Raw genomic sequence first — 12,708 nt, 5'->3', positions numbered from 1 at the left:
AGCCTGGGTGACAGAGAGAGACAAATAAAAACAGGACAAAGAAGATTTTATCAACATAGGAAAATAAAAATCATATAAAAAGAACTATTCGTGAGAAGAGTGCGAGGCAGTGCAAGCAAATGAAGAAATCTGTACCGGGTGGATGAATCATTACCCTGACTTCCTCTGGGTTTTTGCTTGCTGATGCTCTCCTGCTGAGATAGACCCGCTTTTGCAAGGCAGAATGGGAGGTGAGTAAATAAGAAGCGGGTATTCGCTTTTATTATCACAGTACCCTACATGTCGGTTCAAGGAAATTCTGATGACGAAAGTGCTGTAAGTTTCTGGAATTAGAACCCAAATTACTCTTAGAATTCAAAGAATGAGGGTAGGGACAGCACCAGTTGCTTATTTGATAAAACAGAAGAAGCCTGATGGAGAACATCTTGGTGCATTAGGAAAACAGCCTCAAGGCTCCCGCTGACAGGACACTTTTCCCAAGTACTATTAATTATAATGCGTTATTAGCTAACTGCAGGCAGTGACATCCTTTGCATGTTAACTAAAGTGCAACAGCCATGTAGCTAGTGGGGCCTACTCAGTCTTTAAAATTGTCTTAATCATTAGTGAATTAGTTAAACTATAACGTTAAGAGATAAAAATAATCATCGTTGTTGCTTGGGAACAAGTCTAAACTGGAACTGGTTTTCAGAGGTCCTGAGTACAAATGTTCTTGACTGTGTAGATTGATGGGTGACAATGAACATAGAGTTCTAGACCCAGCCATCCTCACTCTGACCTCGTCAGGGTTACATAATATCCTAAGATCGTTGTTACGGGTTTGATTTTTGCTTTGGAGCCGTGGTAGGGTGTGAGGGAGGGAAGATGGTACCATAGGCTTTATATTCAGTTCTCAGTCATTCAGAAATTTGCAGTGCAGTTGGCAAATTTTTGAAACTCGTGTTCCTTTCAGTGCTTTCTTTCTTTGGATCATTTCACTGATTATTAATGGCTCCACCTGGGGAGGCCTGGAAATGATGCTGAAACTCAGTCAAGCCTCCTTGGCAGTTCTGGAAAGAGGTTTTCAGTGCAGAGGCTGCGAAGAGAAGCTCAAATTGTGCTTTAGGATTATCTCTGGATTTTGATGATTGGCATATTCTTCTTCTGCCACAAATCACCCAGACTTAAGAGAACAAACAAGACTTAATTGGACTGGTTTTGATTCATGTTTTGATGACTGACCACAGGCAGAAAACATGGTGGGAAAAAAAAACCTATCCTCAAGTGAACTGAGAAGAGAAATTCATTGCTTTTCATTTTATCCAAATATTTTTAAATGGCTAAATTTAATTTAAAAAATTACATTAAAATTCACAATTTTTGGTTTTGCTTTTTTTGAGTCTGGACAAATAAATATATGGTTCAGTAAACCACTACCACAATCAAGATAAGGAGCAGTCCCATCGCCCCCCCTAAACTGCTGCTGCTTTGTATGTCAGTCCCAACTCCTTGCATGCACTCCTGTTACCTAGTCTATACTTTGACCCTTTCTAGATGTGTTCTCAATGGAGTCAGATTATGTAGCCTTTTGAGTCTGGTCTCCTTCACTTAGCCTAACACATCTGAGATTCATCCATGTTGCTACATATATCAGTTGTTTATTCTTTTTTATTACTGAGAAGTATTCTATAATTTATCAGTTCATCAGTTGAATGATATATGGGCATTTCTGTTTTTGATGTTTATGAAAAAAGCCACTATAAACATTTCCACACCAGTTTTTAAGAGAACAAAAATTTTCTTTTCTCTTTGGTAAATATGTAGGTGTGAGACTGCCGGGTCTTAAGTGTGTATTTAACTTTATGCCACTGCCAAACTGTTTTTCCAAAACGCTGTCCCATTTTGCATTTCCACCAGCAGTGAATGGGAATTCCAGGCACTTTCCATCCTTAATAACACTTGGTATTGTCAGGCCTCTTTCTCTTACTGATTTCTAAATTAATTTTTAATGATTAGAAAGTACACTTTATATGATTTCATTTCTTTTACATTTGTTCAGATATATTCTATGATCTATTTTGGTGAATGCTTCATGTATACTTGAAAAGAACGTGTATTCTGCTGCTAAAAAAGAGAGTATATTTAAAAATGTTGATTAATTTCATTTGTTTATTGGTCAGGTCTTGTGCATCCTTACTTTTTTTTTTGTCTACATGTGTCAAAGTTTTCAACTACAGTGTAGATTTGTCTATTTTTCCCCTTTCATTGCTGTCAGTTTTTCTTCATATATTTTGGAACACTTGTTAGGTGCATACATATTTAGGATTGTTCTATCTTCTTGGTGAATTGACCTTTTATTGTGTAAGATATCTCTCTATCTTCCATTGCATTTGTGGTCCTAAAGTCTACTTTATCTGGCTTTAATATAGACACTCCAGCGTCCTTCTTTTTTATCATTCTTTTATTTTTAATCCCCCGTATATTTATATTTACAGTGAATATCTTGCAGACAGAATATAGTTGAGTCTTACTTTAATGCCTAATTGCACAATCTCTGTCCTTTAATTGTTTAGACCATTTATTCTTATCATTATTGCCTTAGTTGGATTTATGTCTATTATCTTATAGATTTTTTTTTTAGTATTCCATTTTTTATGTATTGATTTTTCTGTCCTATCTCTTTGTATTGTTTTTTAAAGTGGTGGCTGTAAAGATTACAACATATATACCTAACCATTAACAGTCTACTTAAAATTAATATATTACCCACTTAGGTAAAATGTAGAAGCCTTAAAACCATACAGGTTACTTTATCCCTCTGCCCTTATGTCATAGTGGTCAAATGTATTATATCTATATGCACTGAAAATCTTACTAGATAATACTATAATTTTGACTTTCAACAGCAAAATATATATGTGTTTTAAATAACTTAAGATGAAAATAGTTTTTATTTTTTTAAATTATTATACTTTAAATTCTGGGGTACATGTGCAGATTGTGCAGGCTTGTTACATAGGTATACATGTGCCATGGAGGTGGCTTGCTGCATCCATCGCCCCGTCATCTACATTAGGTATTTCTCCTAATGCTGTCCCTCCCCAATCCACCCACCCCCTGCTATTCCTCCCCTAGCCCCCTACCCCCCATTCACCGGTGTGTGATATTTCCCTCCCTGTGTCCTTGTGTTCTTCCATTGTTGAACACCCACTTATGAGTGAGAACATGAAAACCAGAAAACATCTGGTTTTCTGTTCTTGTGTCAATTTGCTGAGAATGATGGTTTCCAGTTTCATCCATGTCCCTGCAAAGGACATGAACTCATCCTTTTTTATGGCAGCATAGTATTCCATGGTGTATATGTGCCACATTTTCTTTATCCAATGAGCATTTGGGTTGGTCCCAATACTTTGCTATTTTGAACAGTGCTGCAATAAACATACATGTGCATGTGTCTTTATAATAGAATGATTTATAATCCTTTGGGTATATAACAGTAATGGGATTGCTGGGTCAAATGGTATTTCCATTTCTAGATCCTTGAGGAATTGCCACACGTCTTCCACAATAGTTGAATCAAATTACACTCCCACCAACAGAGTACAAGCATTCCTATATCTCCACATCCTCTCCAGCATCTGTTGTCTCCTGATTTTTTAATGATTGCCATTCTAACTGGTGTGAGATGGTATCTCAATGTGGCTTTAATTTGCATTTCTCTAATGACGAGTAATGAGTAGCTTTTTTTTCATATATTTGTTGGCTGCACAAATGTCTTCTTTTGAAACGTGTCTGTTCATATCCTTGGCCAACTTTTTAATGGGGTTGTTTTTTTTTGTTGTTGGTGCAAATTTGTTTAAGTTCTCCATATTACCCCTTGTCAGATGGGTAGACTGCAAAAATTTTTTTCCATTCTGTTGGTTGCTGGTTCACTCTATTGATAATTTCTTTTGCTGTGCAGAAGCTCTTAAGTTTGATTAGATCCCATTTGTCTATTTTGGCTTTTGTTGCCATTGCTTTTGGTGTTTTAGTCATGAAGTCCTTACCCATGCCTAGATCCTGAATGGTATTGCCTAGGTTTTCTTTTGGAGTTTTTATGGTGTTAGGCCTCATGTTTAAAACTTTAATCCATCTAGAGTTAATTTTTGTATAAGGTATAAGGAAGGGATCCAGCTTCAGCTTTCTGCATATGGCTAGCCAGTTTTCCCAACACCATTTATTAAATAGGGAATCCTTTCACCATTGCTTGTTTTTTGTCAGATTTGTCAAAGATCAGATGGTTGTAGTTGTGTGGCATTCTTGCTGAGGCCTCTGTTCTGGTCCACTGGTCTATAGCTCTGTTTTGGTATCAGTACTATTCTGTTTTGATTACAGTACCTTTGAATTATAGTTTGAAGTCAGGTAGCATGATGCCTCCAGCTTGTTTTTTTTTTGCTTAGGATTGTCTTGGCTATGTGGTCTCTATTTTGGTTCCATGTGAAGTTTAAGGTTTTTTTTTCCAATTCTGTAAAAACAGAAAACAGTCATTGGTAGCTTGATGGGGATAGTGTTTAATCTATAAATTACTTTGGGCAGTATGGCCATTTTCACGGTATTGATTCTTCCTAACCATGAGCATGGAATGCTTTTCCATCTGTTTGTGTCCTCTCTTATTTCCTTGAGCAGTGGTTTGTAGTTCTCCTTGAAGAGGTCCTTCACATCCCTTGTTAGTTGTATTCCTAGATGTTTTATTCTCCTTGTAGTAATTGTGAATGGGAGTTCACTCGTGATTTGGCTGTTTGTCTATTATCGGTGTGTAGGAATGCTTGGGATTTAAAAAGCATTTTATCCAAATGTTGCTATTTGTTTTGTTTTTCCTTCATTCCTGAAGTTCCCAGTTTTTGTGGTTTTGTTTGTTTGTTTCTTTGCTTTAATATCATTTCATTTAAGCCTTTAGAACATGTCTGCAGGCAACAAAAATCTCCTGGTTTCTCTTCATCTGAAAATGTCTTTTCTTGCTCTTCATTACAGAAATGTATTTTTGCTACATATACCAATTTATGCTTCTGTCAGTGTATAAGGGTCCTGTTTTCTTAGCACTTTTGCCCACTTCAGTAATACAGGTTGAGTACTCCTCATCTGAAATGCTTGAGACCAGAAGTGTTTCAGATTTCATATTTTCTCAGGTTTCAGATTACTTGCATTATACTTACTAGTTGAATATGTCTAATCTGAGAAACCAAAATGCTGCAACGAGCATTTCTTTTGAACATCATGTGGATGCTCAAAAAGTTTTGGACTTTGGAGCATTTCAGATTTTAGATTTTCAGATTAGGGATACCCAACGTTTCCATTTTAACTTTGCCAATTTGACGGGGAAAACAGTGGCATCTCATTCTTTAGGCATTAAGAATATCTGCCTTGGAGGTTGAAGTGAGCCAAGATCGTGCCAGCCTGAGCAACAGAGCAAGACTTCATCTCAAAAAAAAAAAAAAAAAAAGAATGTCTTCCTTTTGTTATATATGGTGAAATTTTTTTTCACTTTTTTATAAAAAAATAAATTGGGTATTTTCTCCATGTGCCACTAATTGTTTTGGTTAGTGTAAGAGAGGCATTTAAATTTATTTTACTAACTAGTAAATACATATTCAGCAACATTAACTTACATATATTTTTCCTTGTTTGAAATACCTACGTTATCAAATATTAATTACTTTTATTATTTATTTTAGAGCCAGGGTCTTGTTATGTTGTACAGGGTAGACTTGAACTCTTGGGCTCTATTGATCCTTCCACCTCAGCTTCCTGAGTCCCTAGCAGGGGCAAGAGGCTTGTGCTACCACTCTTGGCTAAGTATTAATTACTTTTATATAGTTGTGCCTGTGTGTTTATATTCTATCATGTCACAGTTTTATAATGAAAACTTTTTAGTGTTAACAGATTTAGCAAATGAAAAAAAACAGAACATCCAATTACATTTGAATTTCATATAAACACCAAATTTTTTTAGTATATGTTCTTGCATACAATTCTGAAATTTGGCCAGGCATAGTGGCTCACACCTGTAATCTCAACACTTTGGGAGGCCGAGGTGGGAGGATCACTTGAGCTCAGAAGTTCAAGACCTGAGCAACATGGTGCCTGGGTAACATGGTGAAACCCATGACTACCAAAAATACAAAAAAATTAGTCAGGCATGGTGGCGGCATGCATCTGTGGGAGACTAAGGTAGGAGGATCGCTTGAGCCCAGGAGGTGGAGGTTGCAATGAGCTGAGATTGCACCACTGCACTTCAGCCTGGGTGACAGAGTGAGACTCTCAAAAGGAAAAAGATTCTGAAATCTTACCTATTTTTATTTTATAAATTTAATTTTATATTTAATTAACAAGCAATAATTGTATATATTTATGAAGTACAATATGATGCTTTGATACATGTATAAATTATAGAATAATCAAATCAGGCTGATTAACATATTCGTCACCTCAGATACCTATAATTTCTCTGAGATTAGTATGTTCAAAAGCCACTGTTTTAGCTATTTTGAATATTATAATACATTAAATACAGTATTATTAACTATAGTTATTATGTGCATTAGGTCACCAAAACCGACTCCTCCCGTGTAACTGAAACTTTGCAGTCTTTGATCCATGATCCACCAGCACCCACCCACAGGCTCTGGTGACCACTATTCTACTCCTGCTTCTATGAGTCTGACTGTTTTAGGTTCCGCATATAAGTGAGATCATGCAAAATTTCGTCTTTCTGTGCCTGGCTCATTCAGTTAGCATAATCTCTTCTAGGTTCATCCATGTCATCCTAGCTGATGGAATTTCACGCTTCTAAAAACGGAACATTACTCCATTTTGTATATACACTACATTTTAAACATTCATCTGTTGATGGGCATCATGGTTGTTTTCAAGCCTTGGCTATTGTGGATAATGCTGTGATGAACACGGGAGTATAAACATCTCTTTGACATAGTGATTTCAGTTCCCTTGGGTGTATACACAGAAGTGGGATTGCTGGGTCATGTGGTAATTCTAGTTTTAGTTTGTAGAGGAACCTCTATGTTGTTTTCCAAAATGATTATATTAATTTACATTCCCATGAACCGTGTGCAAGCATTTCTTTCTCTCCACATCCTCACTAACTCTTCTTATTCTGTCCTCTTTTTGGTAATAGCCAGTCTAACAGGTATGGGGTGGTATCTTATTGTTATTTTAATTTTCAATTCTTTGATGATTAGAGATACAGAGCATTTTTCATATATCTTTTGGCTATTTGTATGTTTTCTTTTGAGAAAATTCTATTCGGGTCTTTTGTCCATTTTAAAATTGGGTTATTTGTTTTACTGTTATGGAGTAGATTGAGTTCCCTGTATATTTTATATATTGGCCTCTTAGCCCATGTGTGATTTTTCATATATTTTCTCCCAAGCTGTAGGTTGTCTCTTTACTCTGTTAATCATTTCCTTAGCTGTGCAGAAGCTTTTTAGTTTGATTAAATCCCATCATCTATTTTTGCTTTTGTTGTCTGTGCTGTCACCATTGTATGTTTTTGGTACCTCTGTTGAAAATCAATTGACTACAGATGTGTGGGTTTATTTCTGAGTTCTATATTCTATTTAATTGGCCAGTGTGTCTGTTTTTAGGGCAGTACCATGCTGTTTTGATATAGTAATTATACCTTTTTGACATATTTTGAAATCTGTTTATGTGATGCTGTCAATTTTGTTCTTTTTGGTCAAGATTGCTTTGGCTATTCAGGGTCTTTTGCGGTTCCATACTGAGATTCCAAAATTTAAATATAACAGGGTGTCTTGTATTTTGTCTGACAAGCCTAAATTCCAGCACCTGGCCATACAGGTTGCCCCAGTCTTGTTTTTTTTTCCAAAATATCTTTTTTTTTTTTAAAGAAAAAATAGATTCCTTTGTAAACTGATGGGTAGATTTTTTTGAAAAAAGTATTTCGATGTTATTTAATGGCAACAACATCAAAAAGAAACAAAAATGGGTTACATCTTTCATTCTTCAAAATAGATTAATATTAAAACATAGTAATTTCTCCTTGGCCCTTTACCCCCATCCTCCCTCAGTATGTCTTTTCTTTTTCTCTCCTGGAGATAAAAGCTCTTTACTTTTTGTTATGAATTGAATATTTGTGTCTCCCCAAAATTCATGTGTTAAAGCTCTAACCTCCAATGTGACTGTATGGAGAGGGAGGGCCAAAAGGAGGTTAAATGAGGTCTTAAGAATGGGGCTCATCAGTAGGACTGATGCTGTTTTAAGAAAAGGAAGGGACACAGAGCTCTCGTCCTCTCCACCTGTGAGTACACTAGGAGAAGGGGACCACCTAAAAGCCAGAAAGAGCGCCCTTCCCAGGAACCAAACAGGGTGGCACTTTTTTTCTTTTGAAATTCCATTTAAAAAAATGATTATTATACTTTAAGTTCTGAGATACATGTGCAGAATGTTCAGATTTGTTACATAGTTATAGACGTGCCATGGTGGTTTGCTGCACCCATCAACCTGTCATCTACATTAGGTATTTCTCCTAATGCTATGCCTCTCCAATCTTCCCACCCTCTGCTATCCCTCCCCTAGCTCCCAACCCCCGATAGACCCCGCTGTGTGATGTTCCACTCCCTGTGTCCATGTGTTCTCATTGTTCATTTCCCACTTATGAGTGAAAACATACAGTGTTTGGTTTTCTGTTCTTGTGTTAGTTTGCTGAGAATGATGGTTTCCAGCTTCATCCATGTCCTTGCAAAGGACATTAACTCATCCTTTTTTTATGGCTTCATAGTTTTCCCTGTCGTTTATGGGCTGGCAATTTCATCTTGGACTTTCCACCATCCAGATTTGTGAGACCTAAATTACTGTTGTTTAAGCTATCCAGCCAAGAGTGTTTTGTTACAGCAGCCCAAGCAGACTAATGCACCATTTGAGGACTAAATTATTTGAATGTTGCATTGTGCATCTGTTTTTACAATTTAACAATTATTATTTCTCTTTTCACAAAATCCTACAAGTCAAGCATGCTACCTTTATTTTCATTTTATGTGGGAGTAAATGATGATTGAAATTTTAGGTTATTTGATCCACCCAAGATGACTCAGCTGATAACTCCATAATCAGGGCTCAAGTTTATGGTGCAGCTGGTTTATAGGAGCCTGTAACTGCTCAGGGTATGAGCTTATGTAATACTTTCTTTGCTGAAAAGAGCTAGTCCACCTAATACAAGCAACCTCAACTTTCCTACTCTGTCTAAAAATGTCTCTATATCTTTATTGATTTTTCTATCACCTTTCTGTCTCCTTGCTAATAGAGCTACCTGTGACTTTTTTTATATCAAACTTTCTCATGGTTCACTTGTTCTCCCTTCACTCACCCTAAAATTATTTCTCAATTTGTTTTGTTCCATCAGCCTACACACACATTCTCACATTCTCCCATCAGAAAGGACAGAAATAGATTTGGAGGGGCAGAGGAAAAATTATCAGCACATATACTGATATATGTGCTGATACTGATATTTCTTGCTTTATTGATTTGTTTTGTGTTGACAAATTATTATGATAAACAATAATTGAGCTTTCTTTTCTATACCTTCTCATTCTTAATATTCTCATATCTCATAATATAGTGCTACTATATCTTATTCCAAAACAAGAATTATAACAATATCCAGTGTTTTCCATAATTATGTAAATAATTGTCACTGCCAAGCCAAGTAGGGTATTATAATGTTTCCTTTCTTATGCTACTCTCTTTGCAGAACCTTATATTTTCACTTGTTTAGCTTTCTATATATTTGTCACTATTTTTTTCTAAATGCTCCAAATTATTCTTCATGTAGCCACACACATCAGATAAGCCTTAAGTTCTGTTTTCCCCTAGAACTTTCTTTTCCTTGCTTCAGTTTGAGTTGGTTACTTTCTAGGCCCTGGTCTGGCTGTCTACCTCTGATTTCTCTCTTGGAACTTCATAACTCTGTTTTTTCTGAATCCATGTCTTCTTTTTTCCCCTACTTTGTTTTAGTAGGATATACCTTCCATGAGCTTCATGAGAAAATGTCCAAAGGTGGTAAAATTTTCAATTCTTGCATGTCTACAGATATCTTTATTCTACCTTTGCATTCAATTATCAATATGTCCAGAGACAGAATTCTGGATTGAAAATGGATTTTCTTGAGAATTTCTTTAGAAGGCATTTCTCCTCAGCTTTTTAGCTTCTACCAGTTGCTGTTCAGCTATTACACGTTTTTATGAGTTGTGTTCTTGGTATGTGGTCTGCCTTTTCTTTCTAGATGTGTTTATGTGCTATTATGTTTTCCTAATCTCAGCTGTTCTGAAATTTCATGATGACATTTGGGGGTTTCTTTGTTTGTTTATTGTGTTTGGCATACAATTAACTTTCAATCTCAAGTCTTGTTCTTCAGTTTAGCAAGATATCAGTATAATGTATCTTTGATAATTTCCTTCCCTCCATTTTGTTTTTCCTCTTTCAAAACCTCATTGTTTTTATGGTGGTTCCTCTGGGCTGATCCTTTGTTTAGTTTTGTTTTTTTCCTACCTTCAATCCCGCCTCCAGCAGCATTTAGTTTGTGAATAAGTTATATGAATATTTTAAAAATTGGAAATGTTATCCCTTGTTCATGGACAAAAATACTTGCTTTCATGCTCAATAATGTGGCTGCAGTTGGGCATTAGGCTAGTTCTTTCCAACACCCCTTTCATAATTATCCTCCCACTTTGCAAAAGAAAGTCAAAATCCTCATTGTATCCTGACTGTCACATACAAGAATTTTTGCATGTCACATACAAGAATTTTTGCACGTATGTTCATCAGGGATATTAGTCCATAATATCCCTGATGAACATAAGTGCAAAAATTCTTAACAGAATACTAGCAAACCAAATCCAAGAGTATATCAAAAAGATAATTCATTGTGATCAAGTAGGTTTTATTTCAGGGAATGCAAGGATGATTCAACATATGCAAATCAATAAATGCGATTAACCACATAAGCAGAATTAAAAACAAAAATGTTAAACCTCAAAATTGAACATGAAGAATGGATAATAAAAAATGAAAACAAAAACATAAATCATATGATCATAATAGTTGCAGGAAAAGCATTCATCAAAATCCAACATCTCTTCCTGATAAAAACCTTCAAGACTCTAGGCATTGAAAGAACATACCTCAAAACAATAAGAGCCATATATAACAAACCCACAGCCAACATCATACTGAATGGGGAAAAGTTGAAAGCATTTCTCATAAGAACTGGAACAAGGCAAGAAGAATATACACTCTCACCACTTCTATTCAGCATAGTACTGTAAGTCCTAGCCAGAAAGATCAGGCAAGAGAAAATAAAAAAGGCATCCAAATTGGAAAAGAGGAAGTAAAATTATATCTGTTTGCTGATGACATAATTTTATACCTAGAAAACCCTAAAGATTCCTTCAAAAGACTGCTAAACCTTATAAACAATTTCAGTAAAGTTTTAGGACATAATATTAATGCCAAAAATCAGTTGCATTTCTATACACCAATGATGCTCAAGCTGAGAACTGAATGAAGAACTCAATCCCATTTACATATAGCCATGCACACACACGAAATAACTAGGATTATACACTTAACCAAGGAGGTGAAAGAGCTCTAGAAGGAGAAATACAAAACACTGATTAAAAAAAAAAGTAGATGACACAAACACATGGAAAAACATCTCTTGCTCATGTATTAGAAGAATCAGTATCATTAAAATTATCAAATTGCTCAAATCAATATACATATCCAACACAATTCCTATCAAATTAATAACATCATTCTTCACAGATTAGGAAAAACAATCCTGAAGTTTATATGGAACTAAAAAGTAGCCTGGATGGCCAAAGCAATGCTAAGCAAGAAGAACAAAGTAAGAGGCATCACATTATCTGACTTCAAATTATACTGCAAGCTTATAGTAACTAAAGCAGCATGGTATTGGTACAAAAATAGACACATAGATCAACGGAACAGAATAGAGAACCCAGAAATAAATTGATATGCCTACAATTAACTTATCTTTGACAAACATAAACAATGATGAAAGCATATCCTATTCAATAAATGATGCTGGGAAAATTGGCTAGCCATATGCAGAAGAATAAAATGGGAACCCTAACTCTTACTACATATAAAAAATTAACTCAAAATGGATTAAAGACCTAAATTTAATACTTGAAATATAAAAGCCCTAGAAGAAAACCTAGGAAAAATTCTTTTGGACATTGGCCTAGGCAATGTGTTTATGACTAAGACCTCAAAAGCAAATGCAACAAAAACAAAAATAGACCAATGAGGTGCAATTAAACTAAAAGCTTCTGCACAGCAAAAAGTAATTATCAATAGAGTCAATAGACAATCTGCAGAATGGGAGAAAATGTTTGCCAACTATGGATCTGTCAAAGGACTGATATGTAGAGTCTACAAGGAACACAAACAACTCAACAAGAAAAAACTAAACAGTCCACTAAAAAAGTGGGCAAAGGACATGAACAACCATGTGCTTAAAAGAAGACATACATACAAAAAATTCTCAACATCACTAATCATTAGATAAATGCAAATTAAAACCACAATGAGATACTATCTTATGTCAGTGAGAATGGCCGTTATGAAGTCAAAAGACAACAGATGTTGGCATGGACACAGAGTAAAAGGAATGCTTATACACTGTTAGTG

The 12,708-nt window shown here is 35.5% G+C and overlaps 1 long non-coding RNA gene across 1 annotated transcript in view; it reads left to right on the top strand.

The window, feature by feature from the left end:
• The window catches only part of LOC128930035 (uncharacterized), a 57,712-nt gene that overhangs the window by 43,292 nt on the left and 1,712 nt on the right, over positions 1–12,708 (top strand). The gene's annotated exons all lie outside the window — the stretch shown is intronic.

Source organism: Callithrix jacchus, chromosome 17 (genome assembly GCF_049354715.1).
Source record: "Callithrix jacchus isolate 240 chromosome 17, calJac240_pri, whole genome shotgun sequence".
In the NCBI taxonomy this organism is placed as follows: Eukaryota; Metazoa; Chordata; class Mammalia; order Primates; family Cebidae; genus Callithrix; species Callithrix jacchus.
The sequence above is the reverse complement of the archived record's forward strand: the minus strand, read 5'-3'. Positions and strand labels throughout refer to the sequence as shown.